The sequence below is a fragment of the Lutra lutra genome, chromosome 5 (genome assembly GCF_902655055.1).
Source record: "Lutra lutra chromosome 5, mLutLut1.2, whole genome shotgun sequence".
In the NCBI taxonomy this organism is placed as follows: Eukaryota; Metazoa; Chordata; class Mammalia; order Carnivora; family Mustelidae; genus Lutra; species Lutra lutra.
In genome coordinates this window covers 13,821,084-13,837,997 of record NC_062282.1, presented here as the reverse complement: position 1 = coordinate 13,837,997, position 16,914 = coordinate 13,821,084, and the positions used below count along the sequence as shown (strand labels likewise).

Below are 16,914 nucleotides of genomic sequence, written 5' to 3'. Positions count from 1 at the left end.
CATGGCGGGAGTGGGCACATACATTCCACCCATGAAGGGCAGTCAACAACACAATCTACCACACTTGGAGTCTTGGTTAACTTTGAATGACATTCCTATGTGAGCTCTTGTCTGTTGGTTTAGGGCTGTTCCCAAGACTTAGGGAGCAGTGTAGAGTGACTTTAAGATGCATTCTAAGGTGCACCTGGGTGGCTCAGTCAGTTGGGGGTCTGACTCTTGATTTCGGCTCAGGTCATGATCTCCGAGTCCTGGGACTGAGCCCTTTGTAGTGGTCCGCACTCAACAGGCAGTCTGCTTCAGGATTCTCTCTCTACCTCTGTTCCTCCCCCTGCTCTTTCTCTCTCTCTCAAATAAATTGATAAATCTTTAAAAAGAAATAAGATGCACTCTAGAATAGAACAAGGGTTGGCCAACTTTGGTCCACTCTTATTTTTGCATGACCCAAGAGCCGTGATGGCTTTTACATTTTTAAGGGGCTGTATTTAAAAAAGGGGGGAGGGGAGAAGGAAATTTTGTGACAAAGACCAAGTGCAACTCATAAAGTCTAAAATATTTATTATCTGACTCCTTTACAAAAAGCTTGTCAACTCCTGGAATAAAACTAAATTTGAGATTGCTTCTGGAACTTTGCTCTCATCCACATTGGAAGCAGTCCACGTCAACCCCAGTCAAAATCAGCTCCTGGAAGTAACAAATACAAGCTTGAATTCAGTGACTGCTAATCAAGGTACAGTTATTCCTCTAGCATAGAGAGTCTAGAGACTCCACAGAACTTGTCCATCCATATCTCTGGTGTTGTACCAACCACATTGGATTATAATTGCTTTTTTCTGCCTTCATGCCCCATAAAAGGGCTATCCTCATTTCTTTTAGGGAAGACACAGAAATGTCCCACACTCAGCCCCATGCTTAACAAAGGTATTTACAAACATTTTCAATCGAGTTACACTAAACTCCTAGCATGACAGAGAATCCTAAGGCACCAGCTCTCATTTTTTTCATAAAGCCTCTGCTCTTAAATTCCTTGCCTGAGTTTATTTATCTGCAAAATGGAAATGGAAATGTTTGTCACTTTAAGTCTTCTTTAAATATTTACTTACAGATGATAAAGTTATGTTCACTCTGCCATACTCACCGAAATCCATCAAAAACAACAAAAAGACCCAAAAGGTAAGAAACTCCATTTTAAATCAACTAAAGTAAAAGCCTTTGTCTCAAATTAAAAGAAGAAAGAACATCTGTCAAAAATAATGTAAAATGAAATTTATTGGCAGTAGAGAGCATGTAAGAGTTGACATAATTTCCCCAGAGGTTTCTCTCGAAGGAAGGATCTTAATCCTGAAAAAGCTGCCTGACTAGTGACATAACACAGGGACTTGGGAAGACAGGGAGAGAGAGTTTAGGCTGTAGAGGGTCGGGGAAGGTAGAACTGAAGGACACCCCAGCTTTGCAGACACATCCAATTCAATATCTAGTCCAGTGCCCTGGCCCAGGGAAACTACTAGGAGTAATAGAGAGGGAGGATTTGTCAGCAAAAAAAGACATAGAATGTGCAAACTGTTGCTAGGGTTGCCTTAGCCAAATACCACAAGTGGGCTGCTGATCAACAAAAGTTCTTGTCTCCCCATTCTGGAGGCTAGAAATCCAAGATCAAGGCGTCAGCAGGTTTGGTTCCTTCTGAAAGATGTGAGGGAAGCTTCAGTGCCAGGTCTCCCTCCTGGACTTGGAGATTACACGATCCACTCTCTGCCTTCGGGTTCACTTGTCTTTCTTCCTGTGTGTGTGTGTGTGTGTCTGTTTCTTCACATGCTTTTGTGTTTTGTTTTGTTTTGTTTAACAGGGAGACCAGTCCTCCTTTCTCCAGTATGAGCTCCTTTTTAGCTAATTACATCTGTAAGGACCATATCTCCAAATAAGGCCATACTCTGAAGTCCTGGGAGTTAGAAATTTAACCTATGAATTTTGGGGAGGGGGGACACACAACTCAACCCATGAGACTCGTGAGACTTATGAGACCCATGAGACTCAGGATGCACCGTGAGCCACTCTAATCTTCTCACATCAAGGTCTGCAATGAGACATGCTCTCAGTGCAGAAGTCAGTGGTCAGTGAGCAGCTTTTCAGATGATACATCTTAATTCCTGCTGGAGATTGCCCAGGTCATTCTGTCACACCTTTCCCAGCACCTCAACCCTATCACTGTGCATACTGTAGCAAATGCAGATAGAATGACTCCATTTAAAGATGAATCATGCACATAAAAACTGTTAGCTATAGGATTTGTGTGTTGACCATGAAAAGAGAGAAAAAAAGGAACATAGGCAGAAAAACAGAGAACACACATCAGAAGAAGAACCATTCACGAAAATGAGGGAAAATGTTTGCAAATTATCCTCCAGAGTCTCAAACTAGAGATTCAACAGCTTCTTTGAAAAGAGAGCTTTCAAAATTTACAAAAAGGCAAAGTAAATGTGATGAGAGCAGACGGGGTAAAAGGCGAGCTGACAATATGTGAAGGGAATGGCAGAATAGAAGGGAACAGAATCGTTACGAAGCTAAAAGCCACATTAGAGGCAACAAAGACAGGATAAACAAAATTTAAGACCATCACAGACTTGGAGAAAAACATTTGGAGAAATTAGATGGAACAAAAAGGAAAAGAACAGTGATGTAAATAATTAGAGAGAACATGGTAAATATCGAAAATGAGAAAAAGATTCCTGATATATGCATAATTGATGTCCTTAAAAAGATACACAAGTGGAACAGAAAACAATATGACTTCTCAAATAAAACCTCAACCCTGCAGAGGGAGAGGGCATGTACTGTTCCTGTATAAATTTATACAGACCTATTTATACTCTGTCTCATCATGGAATATTAATGGAGCCTCAAGAATAAAGAAATAATGCCTCAGACATTTAGGCTGAAAAATAAGTTACTTCCAAAAGAAAAAAAAAAATCACTTTAGCCTCAGACTTCTTCCCCACAATGGTCAATACCAGAAGCCAGGGGAACCTATTTACAAAGGTACGTAAGAGAGTGTGACTCTCGAATTTTATGCCCAGCCAAACTGTCCTTGAGGTATAAAAGTGACATACATCCTTAGACATCAGGAACTCAGGAAATATAGCATCCACATAATTTTGTCCAAAAAGACTACTTGAATATCTCAGTACAGCTAGTGTAGCAATACAACCGGACCTAAGGGTCAGACTCCGACTCACTGTGTAACCTCGACCAAGTTACTAAACCTCTCTGTGTCTCCGTTTTCTCATCCATATGAAAGTCATTATGAGAATGAAATGAACTACTACAAAAAAAGTGTTAGCATAATGCTTGGCCCTTCATAAGCACTGAATAACTGTTAGCCATATTTATCAGGATCATCATGATTATCAAGGTAAGAGCGTAAGTTAAACTGAAGTGAAAGCAGGATTATTTTTTGAAACAGAATGTAAACATTATGAGTCCTGACAATATTAAAAAAAAAGGGGGGGGGAACCAAGGGAGTGGTAAACAGACGAAAAACAAGAGAAGGAGTACACGCTTACTAGTATCCTCACTGTTCACAGCAGGAGGGAAAATATATAAAATAATATGGGTTGAAATATAGTTTCATCACCTGTAAACTTATTTTTTAATCTCCTTTGCAAACTTTTAAAAGCACTAGTATCCCAAGTTTAGTAATTCAGTTAAAATTCAGTATTTTTCTATTAAATTCAAAAACAAATTGGTTTTCACAAATACAGTATAGAGCATTTGATCCCCATGTTGTAAATAAATCTTGTACTTCCATCCTTCTGGCTGTGTAGACATAGAAGTATTTAAAATGCTGATAATGGGGGTGCCTGTGTGGCTCAGTGGGTTAAGCCTCTGCCTTCGGCTCTGGTCACGATCTAGGGTCCTGGGATTGAGCCCCACATCGGGTTCTCTGCTCAGCAGGGAGCCTGCTTCCCCTCTCTCTCTGCCTGCCTCTCTGCCTACTTGTGATCTCTGTCTGTCAAATAAATAAATAAAATCTTTAAAAAAAATAAAATAAAATGTTGATAATGATTTTATTTATTTTTGAAGATTTTATTTATTCATTTGAGAGAAAAAGAGAACACAAGCAGGGGGGAGGGGCAGAGGGCGAGGGAGAAGCAGACTCTCCACTGAGCAGGGAGCTCAGTGCCAGGCTTCATCCCAGGACCCTTAGATCATGACTTGAGCTGAAGGCAGACACTTAACCAACTGAGCCACCCAGATGCCCCATAAAATGTTAATAATGATTTCATTCCTGGTGGTAGCATTTAGAATTTTGAGGGTTTTTTTTTTAACCTTCTTCTTTAAGCTTTCTATATGGCTTGAATTTTTATAATACAAGTCTATCACTTTAACAAAAACAATAAAGTTAATTTTAAATAACTAGCATGCCTTTCGTTTTCATGCCCGAAGGTTTTTACTTGAGGCCCCAAAAATATTAATTGAGCTATAAATACGTGAAGTTCAATTTCATTGACCTCCAATAGCACAAGAATTTGGCCAAGAAATAGTGTACTTTTTTTTTTAATATTTGTTTTTCTGCTGTCATTGCAATCTAGAAATTACCAACCAAAATAAGCCAATCTTTCAGAACAAAAAGAAAGCCCCGTCTGTCATTAAAAAAGTGGCATTCACGGGGTGCTTGGGTGGCTCAGTGGTTAGGTGTCTGCCTGCTTCTCCTTCTCCCTCGGCCTGCCGCTTGGGCTGCTTGTGTTTTCTCTCTCTCTCTCTCTCTATCCAATAAATAAATTTAAAAAGAAAATGTTTTTTGAAAAAGCAGCATTGACTTCATTTTGATCATTGTTGCACTCTCATACCTGTTTGTTTTTAAAGCGTCTTGGTCTCCAAGACTCCCTCTCTCTTCTCAGCCAGCACCTCTCAAGCCTGAATTCACAGCAAAGGACAGAGGGCGCATTGAACACGCCAGAGCTGGGATTCATTTAGAAACTCGGATTTCCCTGACAAGGGAAGGTAGACGGAGTAAAACCAGCATCTGCCTCTGTGGTGGTGTTTCCATCTGTGTCTTTTTAATCTCCTTCTTCATTTTTTCAAATGTATCTTTTTCTTGATTTTCATTTATCATCTTTCTGGGATTCCTCATACTTAACTACCATCCTGTATACCTCATCATTTTATGTTTTCTTATTCTTTCATCTTTCTTATTTGGGGTTCTTTTCCCCCTTTGGGGACAGTTTCTGAATCTAACTGTGCAATTTGCTAATTCATCCTTCAACTGCTCTCATTCTACTCTGCATTCCAGCATTTCTCCTCTCATGCAAATAGTATACATTTTCTAGTATTTCTTTTTTTCCCCCAACATTTTACCCTTGAAAGGTCCAAATATGCCAAATAAAAGAAAATAAAAGAAATTCATAGTGGACACTTGCACACCCAAAACCTAGCTTCTATGGTTAACATCTTTCTGTATCTGCAGTCTCCTAAGCAGACCCATCGTCTTTATCTTTTGCCACATTTCAGAGGAAACGACAAACATCAGTACACTCCCTCGAAGTCCTGCAGCATCCCATCAGTATAGTTAACAAGCTCTTGGAATAACTCTTAATTTTTTTTTTTTTTAATTTACTTGAAACAGAGAGAGAAAGAGCACGAACAGGGGAGGGTTAATAGGAGGGAAGAAGCAGGCTCCCTACTGAATAAGAAGCCAGATGCCGGGCTCCCAGATGCCGGGCTCGATCCCAGGACCCTGAGATCATGATCTGAGCCAAAGGCAGAGGCTCAACCGACTGAGCCACCCAGGTGCCCCTCGGAGTAACCATTAAATGCAACCAGGTTCCAGAACCACTGTGGATCCTAGCAAACCTCACTCCGTCCTGGCTCACGGTTGCCTGGTGGTCTTACTCAAAAGCCTTAAGAAACTTCTTTCTCCACGTACTCCTGAGAAATCCTCTTTAAAAACCTTAAAAAAAAAAAAAAAAGACAATCAAGAGGTAACATCTAAGTCCCCCATAAAGTTAGTACAAGCTGAGGGGATCAATATGATGATGGGAAACTCCAGAAAAAAGACAAAAACCAGGTCTTTCTTGCACACTGCTTCGACTGGTAGCAGGTGGGGAAGGAAATTCTCACGATTTAACTCCGCGTGTCTCTGGCACCTTCTCTGGACCTGTTCTGGGGCGGCGGGGGGGCGACAGAGAAAGGTTCCTTCTTGGGCGCTTTGATTGGATTGACTCACCGTGGACTGAGGGATCCTCCCCGCCCAGCAGGGCAGTTCCCTCCCCCGACTGCCCGCTGTCCCCTCCGGCCCGCCCAGCGACCCTACAGCTTGAACGTTACCAACGTCGTCGTAAGGATTTGGTGACAGTGAACCTAACAGTTTGAGGAAAGCCCCCCCGAGTGGGCGGAAGGAATACCGTAACTGCTCGTGAGTAGGTGGTTTCTCCATCTCGGCCCTGGCGCAGCGCAGGAGGCCGGATGGCTCAACAGCGCTGTCACATGTTTGCTTTCATCATGGGCGCATCGGAAGATCCTGCCGAGTGCCATGGCCTGAGGACTCTCGGCATAGGATTTGTTCATCCATCCTCCGGGCTGGATCTTCTGATCCGCAGCAGGGGAACCCAGGCGAGGGACACACGCTTGCGCGCTTACTGAACTGCACGAGGCTCCAGGTCGGAGAGCTCACGTAGCCCACCTGTGAGCAGCCACCCTGCGTGTGTGTGGCTCCAAGTTGCCCCGTCCCCGCGGGCGCATAATAAACATCAGGGCGCCGGGCAAGAGAAGGCTGTCCTAACATCAGCGCGCATCTCAACAAATGCTCTGACGCTCTTGTTTCCTTTCTTTTATGGGAATACCCTTTGCTCTAAATTTTGTTAGATTAACCAAACGATGAAATCACGTATTTGAACAGTTAATGTTTGCTGAATCCTGGCATTTTTGTTCTTTTCAGGGTAAGAATAACTTCCTTTCAAGAGGTTCAAAAACTTTCATGTATATGCACGCATCTCTTCTCGCTTCCGCCCTACACATTAGACAATAAGCACTAAGTGTTCCTTCCAAATTCTAAGCAAACACGGGTAGGGGGCGATACCTCTTTGGCTCGAGGGCATATTTTATTTCCTAGCAGCCGCCTTTACAAACTTCCAAACCAGATTTCTTCCCAAGAAGCCCATAAATAAAGCCTGCTCCTCCTTGTGCTACAGGAGGCGGAGGAAGGAGCGCCTCTCGTTTTGTGTGACCTCAGGCTGCACAGGAAAATGGCAGCAGGGGTGCAACTGTCCTCTGTTCTGACGCTGCTTCCTGGGGGCTTTGGTCTTTGGAACAGGAGGGCCTGGCCTGGGCAGAGAAGGAGGAGGAGCAGACTCCGTAAGACAGGCTTGGGGTCCCGAGCGCTCAAGGACACCATCCCGTCCCCAACTGCCTCCACTCCCAGAAAAACCACCCTCCAAAAAGGACACCCCTTGTGGGAGCGCTGTCAGAAAGAGGAAGCTGAAAGAGAACGAGAAAGAGGACTCCGTTGGAAATATCTGAGAGCCTCATAAGGTAGTAATTATTAAATTAAGCTTGTTTTAATGAAACAAGCGGGTTCTGTCAAGACCATTGTTGCAACAGAACTGCACGTGCTCAAGCCTGCAAGATGCAAACAAGAGTTTGCAGGCTTGTGGATTGCTTTTTTTTTTCCCCCCATTCTTCGGAGGTAACCACTTTACTTCAGAATGAAGTTAAAATTCTCTCTAGCTCATTCAGAGCACGTTATTAGCAGTCTTTTGCAATGTGGCATCTTCTAGAAACATGCGGCTTTACAAGCAGATGACTCACATTCAGCCACGGCGGACCCACGTTCACTTTCTTAACTGATCCCGTTTTACAAAAAAAGGATTTTAAAAAATGGGGAAAGAGGTCAGAGGACTTGTTTCCACATCCAAATCGAAGAGAGAAGCTGTCTCAGCACTCTGGACCCCTCCCACATCTTGTGAGTGTTACTGAATGCCCAAAATAAAGTTTTCTTTTTGTCACAGGCAGGGATAAACCAGGGAATTCTTTATCTGAATTTAAAAGATTTCCTTCATCAAAGGCAACTTCTGCCCCATCCCAACCCAACCCACACAGGTTACTTCATGAAATATATTTTTTAATTCAACGTCAATAACCGTGATATTGACAGAACAGGCTGATTCAACGTAACTTAAGCCGCTTTACCTGTAGGAAATAGAAAAGAATTTCTTTTAAGGAACCACACACTGAAAAGGGAACACAGCCCTTTGGTCTAATGCCAAAGGGGAATTCAACATAAAAATGGATCTTGAGCTGACAGCATCCAGAAAACTCTGCACAAAGTGGCTCTGCGTTCCACAGAGGCCAGGAAGATCCGGGAAGGAAACCTTGGTTTCCTCTTTCTGCTGATTAAGAGTCTAGAGCCTCCGAGTCCAGCTCCAGACGCGGAAGAAAGATTTTATCATGACCCTGAGAAAAACCTTCATTGTTAAAGGGGTCCTCATTTCCTCAATGCAGGGAAGAAAAAGAAATAACATTTAAAGTTCATTCCTGCTTGTCAGCTGTTTGGATCCGGGAGTTCATTCCTTACCAAGATTTTCTGAACCTGTGGGAACCTTTCAGAGGATTAAAGGCTGACCCACATACTCTCCCTCAATAAAATCCTAGTCTCCCAATTACCTAGAACCATTGGCTGCTCCTGTATTCCCAAGTTTTTAGTTACTGTAGGAGCTCTATACTGCTTATGACGGCCGCCGATAACTAATCTGACATTGAACAGGTCCCACTAGGTTAGGCAAAGCTTTCTTTAATTCAGTATCTTTATATGAGATTTCCAGGCTGATTGGATTAGAGCAAAGAATATGGCCTCCAAAACTTCCCCTTTCTGGAATTTATTCAAGTTCTCTTTGTGGTCACTGACAGGATTGAGTGCTGAAAGTCCCCAGAGTCATAAAACAACACACATTTTCTGTAGGATATAAAGTCCTATACATATCTCTATTATGTTGAGGGTGTTCATTACATTTTTTTCAAACTCTCTTCCTCCTTTTTTTATCTGTTTCGTCTAAATACCTCTGAAAGAGAGATATTAAAGTCTCCCAGAACAATTTTTTTGTTTTGTTTTTTAAGTTTTTTTGACATGAGTTTTTTAATGCTGAATCGTTAACCACTTGGTTAAATGACACTGGGATTTTCGAATGTAAGGAGATTACTCTTTTCTCTGCATTATTTTGGATGAAAACTGGAAAAAAATCAAAATAATTTTTTTAATACTTCAAAAAATGTTAACTATACTGGAATTAAAATTAAATAATACTTCCAAAACACTGGAAAATATTTAAAAAAAATCAAAATGTGGCATATGAATGAGTTATTCTCTAAATCCACTCCTTATTCTGATGAGAACTGTGTGATCGACTGAAGTGATTTCAAGTTCACTGAATAATTTTTTGGTTTCAAGTCAGTATTGCCAGGAGTAAGGTAAAAATAATGATCCCAGAAGAGAAAACTTACCTATTGCCATCTCTACCTGAGTTGCTATCTGCTCATCAACAAACATTTTCATTTTGAAAATCAAGCAGGTGTGTCTGGCTCCCATCTCTGGGCAGGACTTGGTATCATTTAGAACGACCCATAGCTAGTTATCTGCCTTGTTTTTCTGAAGATGAAGAGTCATCAAGATTATAAATGGGTTGGAGGAAGAAGAAACACAAGCAATTCTTTGGCTTCTTCTTGGTGACCTCTTCCCTGCTTAAGGGAACAACATGAAGTAGGTTCAAAGATGGAGCAAACGAATACTTTTCTGTAAATGATAGAAACGGATGGGGTGCCTGGCTGGCTCAGTGGGTTAAAGCCTCTGCTTTTGGCTCTGCCAGGGTCCTGGGATCGAGCCCCGCATCGAGCCCCGCATCGAGCCCCGCATTGGGCTCTCTGCTCAGCAGGGAGCCTGCTTCCCTTCTCTCTCTGCCTGCCTCTCTGCCTACCTCTGATCTCTGTCTGTCAAAAAATAAATAAAATCTTTTTAAAAAAATGGTAGAAACAGGAAGTTGAGAAAGACTTGACAGACTAGAAGCTACAAGGAGCTTTCAATTGATCCTGATAAATCAACACTGCTTTACACTTTGACTTGACTTCCTGAGGAATCAAATAATCTCTGTGGACACCCTGAGCAACAGAGGAGTTTTGTCAGCCTGTGGCCATGGCTTCTCCCATCCTTGAGGAAGAGGACCCAAATATTTCCAATATTCTACTGCCGTAGAAATGGCAATTGATGTTTTCTTATCCATTGTTTAGAGGCAGGACAATCAAAGCAATCCTGTCAGGAAAGAGTCCTTCGTCATTCTCAGTGACAGCTGGAAGTCTTTAGAAACTTCTCCCAGAGAGTGCAGCAGGATGTTAAAGGAATTGCAACTTTTAGCAGGAATCTCTGGATGCCAAGTTCAACACATGGCTGAAAGATGCTTAGGCCCTAATCAAGCAAATGGGAGCAAGATGGTCAAGAGAGCCTGAAGAGTATGCCTGCTCCATTACCCAAGATGGAGCTTTCTGCCTTTCTCCAAAAAGTGGAGAGGCAGCTTTTAATTTTTTTTTAACTGCATACCATATAGGAACATTCTAGAAACAGATCACTGGGTGGGGGGGAATATAGAAAACAAAAAAATTAATGTCCAAGCAATGAGAGTGTAATTCTCCGTATCTATCCTCTTACATAAAAACCTAGAACAAGGGAAGAGCTGCCTTCAACCTTCAGTACATCATGAAGTTTTATTTGATTATAGGAAACTTTAGTTTTTTATAAAAGCAGATTTTTCCTTCGAATAAGCAAAGGTTATTGCCAATTCCTTTCTAGCCATTTTGTGTTCCATCTCCTTCCAAAACTGCAAAAAGGTAGAAAAACAATTGTGGGTAGTCGACGATTCTGGAGAAGGAAGGAACTCTCCACGGCAAAGTGAAGGGAGTACCATCTGCGGTCCCTGTTGATCAGAGAAGTCAACCTCTGGTCCACCAGGCATGCCTCAGAACTGGGGGAGGTGGTGAGTCTGTGATGTGTGTGTTTTTCATTTAAATTAAACTGTGTCTGGGTCAAGCCAGGATCCAAAGTCTTCAGAGAAAGTAGAACTCCATGTGATATTTTGAGTCCAAACAGAAACAGGAAATTCCATTGACCTCTGGCGAGAGAATAAGTTCCCTTGAGAAGTTCTCACTCAGTTTTCCATATTGAATGAGTTCTGGATGGTTCGAATGACATCCTGAACCACATGCAAACAATCTCAACATATCCTTAGTGTTGAGTAAAGTTCAAACAGCCCAAAATTATTTTAAGACTTGGCATCTATTGTACTGCAAACAAGCAAAGTTAAATTCTAAAATCACAGAAGTGGTGAAAGTGGTTATTCATATTCTTTATCACATCCAGCCTACCTGAAACATTCAACCACCGCAATCATTTTATTAAGCATAATATCTCAAAGTACCTTTATTAAAATAAATACACTGTAAGTCACAGGAGGGGGCACATGTCACAACTCAGACCTATCAATCATCTGCTTAATTACCTATCACTTCACAGAATGTCAATGAGGAAGAGAGAGGAAAGAACTAACATTTATGTAGCTCTTTCTGGATGCCTGCGTTCAGCTAAGTTCTTTACATAACTTTCGTTATTGAATCTTCATAAAGTTCCGATAAAATTAAGTATAATATGTATTATTTTTTGAAAAATTTGTAGTTGGGACTTCTGGGTGACTCAGTTGGTTAAGAATCTGGCTTCAGCTCAGGCTCAGGTCATGATCCTGGAGTCCTGGGATGAAGTCCCACCTCATTGGGCTCCCTGCTCAGCGGGGAGCCTGCTTCTCCCTCTCCTCCTGCCCCTCGCCTGCTCCTTCTTTCTCTCTCTCTCTCGATCACTCTCTAATAAATAAAAAAAAATCTTTTAAAAATCAAAAATAAAAATTTTACCGTTAAGAGAATTGAAACTTAGAAATGTTACTAACTTGCCCACAGCTTTATAGCTAAGAAGAATCTGGTTTTGAATCCAGATTGGTCTGATTCCAAACCCCACCAGGTTAGTATTCATCTAGTGTTTAAAGGAGGAAATGAATATGAAGAGAATAGAGTAGTGGTGCCCAATAAAAATAAAATGTGAGTCAAACCAAGAAACAGGCTCTTAACTGCAGAGAACAAGCTGATGGTTACCAGACGGGAGGTGGGTGGAGGAATGGGGGAAACAGGTGATGGGGAATAAAGAATATGCTTATCATGATGAGCACTGAGCAATGTATAGAAATGTTTAATCACTATATTGTATGCCTGAAACTAACATAACATTGTATGTTATGTTACACTGGACTTAAAATTTAAAACAATAAAAAAAGTAATAAAAACAAACAACAAAAAAAACCAGAACATGAAACACACACATAATTTCAAATTTTTTGTAGCCATGCTGAAATAGTAAAGAGAAGCAGGTGAAATTAATTTTACTTACTCCAATGTATCCAAAATACTAGCACTTCAACATGTGATCAGTAAACTAATTATTTTTGAGACAATCTGTGAGACAATTTACATTCTTTTTTTATACATTGGTCTTTGAAATCCCTGTATATGTTTTTACAATTATAACTCATCTTAATTCAGACTAACCACATTTTAAGTTCTCAATGGCTGCATGTGGCTGGTGGCTACCATACTGAAGAGCGACACCCAGAGCATTAATTCTGGTAGATGTATGCCACTCATAAATTTGGTCATTATACATTTTGTCTTCACCTAAATTGCTTCTTAAAATATTGACCAAGACAGGTTCCTCAAAAAGTTAGAGTTATAGTAGACCCTGCAATCTCACTTGTAGGTATATACTCAAGAGAAATGAAATAAAAGGAAAATGTTTCAGAGAGAAAACATGTACACAAATATTCACGCCAGTGTTATTCGAAATAGCCAAAATGTAGAAACAACACAAATGTCTATCAACTGATAAATGGGTAAGTAAAATGTGTTATACCCATAGAATGGAATATTTTGCAATAAAAAGGAAGACAATACTGACACATGCCACAACACCAACAAAACAAAAATATTCTGCTAAGTGGAATAAACCAATCACACAAGAGCATATATGATATGATTCCATTTATATGAAATATTCAGAATAGACAAATCTGTAAAGACTGTAAGTTGTTTAGTGGATGCCTAGGTCTGCGGAGGTTGGGAAGATATGGGAAGTGACTGCTGATAGGTATAGAGTTTCTTTTTAGAGTAATGAAAATATTCTAAGATTGATTGTGGTCATTTCTTGTACATTCAAGAGAACACTGACTTGTACAAATTAAGTGGGTCAATTGTGTGGTTAATTCATATACCAATGGAGTTGTCATATAAAAAAAATAAACTCAATGGAGTTGTCATATAAAAGAAATAAACTCATCTGAACCCTCAAAAAATATTGAAAAAGAGGCTTCTAAACAGATATTTATCTGTTAATCAATAATCTCCTGTCTGTACTGCTCCTAGTCTTGTCTTCAAGGAAAGAATCCATCCAACAAACCTCCGGGGAGGACTAGCTTATAGTCACTTTGTTAGATGATCAAGATAGGGTCCCGGACCAGTAGAGCCCGTGGGCTAGAGAAATTGGAATGGAAACAAACAAAAAGATACAAGCCACTGGAAATAGACCTAGAATGGGGACTTTATTCAGAGACTCCTAGGATAATCTAAGGAAAAGAAGGTAAACAAAGCATTTCCTAGATCGACCAGTGGGGTGACCATTCCAAAGGGATTGATTAAAATAATTTGTCATGGCTTATTTTTAGTGACCTCATTTTTTAAGCACTCTTAAGAACAAATCACACCTAATTTTCTTTTTAGAATTTTGCCAAAATTCCTCATCATGCTCATTGTTTCAATGGCCCCTAGATTCCAACTCTTCCTATGTTTTAAAAATAGGAAAAAGGCTTGTAAGCTCCAGTCTTGAGAATTTTTCTCATTTCCTGATGATTCCTCAATGAAAGGAGTCTGGAAAAAAAAAAAAAGAAAAAGAAGGAAAGAAAAAAAAAGTTGTCAAAATCTAACTTGACACATGTTCATTAGGAACCATGTTCACAAATGTTTTTAGCAGTGTTCTTCATAAAGGAAACAATACAAGCATCCACCAACAACACAGCTATTAAATGTCATTGTCATTAGTTTACTACACCCTGGCGTCTTACATGGGGAAAATGAATGGATCGAGTTACGTGCATCAATGTGGCTGAATTTCAAAAGCAATGTGGGTCCAAAGAAACAAATTATTCATATAAAGTTCAAAAGTAGGCAAAAATGAAAACACTATTTACTGATACACTCACATTATGGTTACACACACACACACACACACACACACACACACACACACACATGTATCCCCACAATAAAAAACAAGGGTGTGATTAACACAAAATTCAGGGCAGTCATTGTGAGGGGTGGGGAGAGGGGAAGGATACGTGATCTGATTGGAGTACACAGGACATTTCTGGGGTACTGGTGCTTCTTCATTTCTCAACATAGATGTTCATTTTTGTTTAAATTGTATGCACACAGTTTCACGTACTGCTTGTATATTTTACAATGTTTTAAATCACAAAACTAACTAGGACAAAACCCCAACAACTGTGCTGGTGAAGTAAGTTTTCATGGGCACCTTTCATTTTATGCACATGTTGTTCTAGTTTATTGGTCTGTAATAGATCCTGCATTTGCTGGATTCTGAAATTCAATGCTACTTAGAGTATATAGATTCCTTTGTCTGCAAAGAGCTTTAGAATCTGGCAAGATATTTGAGATAGAAGATTCCTGGAACCTCAGGAGGACTGGCAGGGTATGAGGGCACACCTCCCACTCATCCCTCATCTGGCTTCTGGCCTGGCCAGACCACCCCCAGCGAAAGCGAGGTCAGAGAAGTGAGGGGAATATGTGCACTGAGGCCTGATACCTTCGTTTATTAAATCTTTACCCTTAGACATCAAAAACTCCCAAAGATGGGGGGTGGGGGTCATAGTAGTCTCTTGGGTGAACAATAATGGAAGAAGCCCCAGTCTGCCTACTCATCATTCTCATAGACCATGCTTCTAGATACCTGCCTGGACAGAGGCCCAAAAGAAACTTTGGCACAGGAGTTGTCTTTGCATTTAGTAAGCTGGTTTATCTGAAATGCTCTAAAAGCTTCATGGCTGGAAGGAATGGACATTTGCCACTGATTCAATGACTCTGACGCTCCCCACCAGCCAGTCTAAGTGCCGACCGTAGTCCATTCTCAATACAGACAACAACCACACCAGTTTATTTCTCCAGATATATTCGGGTTCCTATTCTGCAAGAAGTCGTATTTTTTACTTGTTAGCTCCCCACGTGAGGAGGAAGGATGACGAAAGCTTTTAACTGCGCCACAATAACTCATTCGCCCAAAAGGACATATTAGACAAAAAGACAGCTAAAAAAAGATATTTTGGGGACCCTAAATAAAATTTTTTTTCAAATAAAATTTTTCAAATTTTTTCAAATAAAATTAAGGTATATTTTTAAAATTTCAGTGTGCATGTCAGTAGTCTCCAAAGGTCAGCAGCCTGAAATGGCTGTCCCAGGATGGATTCACAGCTCAGTAGCCTTGTTGACCACACGTGCTCTCTGGGCATCCCACGAAGCCTGCCTGAATTTGATGAGCCAACACTTCATTTCAGCTGGAATCTGGGACTGCGCCCCAAGCCCAGGATGGGGTTAACAGAGAGGCAGTGGAAACATTTGGGACTATTTCTCCATTCTCTTCTCCGCCTGCAAGACCAACTGCTGGTTATCACCACCAGAAAAGTAACCCCTTTTGATCCCCCTTCCCACCCTATGACTCTCCTTTGCATCTACCACAAGATACCCAAAATAACTTGAATCTATCTTATTTTCCTCAAACTATTGATTCTCAACAAAAAGGCATCAGGATGGAGATAGGATAGGACAGCCATGCCCATCAGTTAGGACCATTCAAGGGACACAGTCAACTTAGTTACCCACTCCAGATTCTGATAGGTGTGGTCCATCCTTCAGACTGAGTGCTTGGGAACAGAAAAGGAATTCGAATTTTTTTTTCTGGATTTTTGCCTCAGTCCTTGCCATAGCTACATGGTCGTGATTTTCACCTGCATTCAACCCTGTCCTATCCTGTATGTTGGTTGTTTTTGGTCTTTTCGCACCTTAGAATGGCCCGAATATATTTCAAAATAAAGACCACCACCCTTGCCTCATCCTGAGATTCTGACTGTGGTGGGGGCAGGGGGCCTGAGGACCTGCCCTTTTTAAAAGCTCCCCAGATTTTTTGAAAGCATGCCTAGGGTTGAAAAGCATCATGCAGAGGTCAAATGAAAACATGGGAAGATGAACAGGACCCATAAAGCAGAGCTTTTACTCAAGATGTTTATCTCTTTGTGTTTAAATTTTGGAAGAGGCCACCTGGGTGGCTGAGTTGGTTGAGCAATTGACTCTTGCCTTGCCTCAGGTCGTGATCTCAGGGTCATGAGACTGAGCCTCACATCAGGCTCCGTGCTTGGCACAGAGTCTGCTTGGGATTCGCTCTCTCCCTCTACCCCTCATCCCTCTTCTGCCCCACTCGTGCACTCTCTCTCTCTCTCTTTCTCATTAATTAATTAATTTTGGAAGAGAAAGAGGAGAAGAAGAGGTACCTTCCTGACTGTCAAAACGACCATTATGGGATAGAATATGGAGCTTGGACTTGTAGAAAGATCTGAACTGGCATTTGATCCCACCATGCCCTTAGCAAATGGGTGCCCCCAGACTGAGAAAGCAAGTATGGGGTGGCTGGGGAACCAAGTGAAGACTAAGAAGTGTCACTGACCAGTGATAAGGAGATCCCTCTCCTCTCTCAACACACCAGACTGTAGAATAATGATTAAACTT

General features: G+C 41.1%; 1 long non-coding RNA gene across 1 annotated transcript in view; it reads right to left on the bottom strand.

Annotated features, from left to right (window-relative positions):
• Positions 1 to 529: 529 nt before the first annotated feature.
• The window catches only part of LOC125099649 (uncharacterized), a 41,557-nt gene continuing 25,172 nt past the window's right edge, over positions 530 to 16,914 (bottom strand). Inside the window, exon 3 of the long non-coding RNA XR_007127310.1 lies at positions 530 to 681. This is a non-coding gene — a long non-coding RNA (uncharacterized LOC125099649). The remainder of the gene's footprint in view (positions 682 to 16,914) is intronic.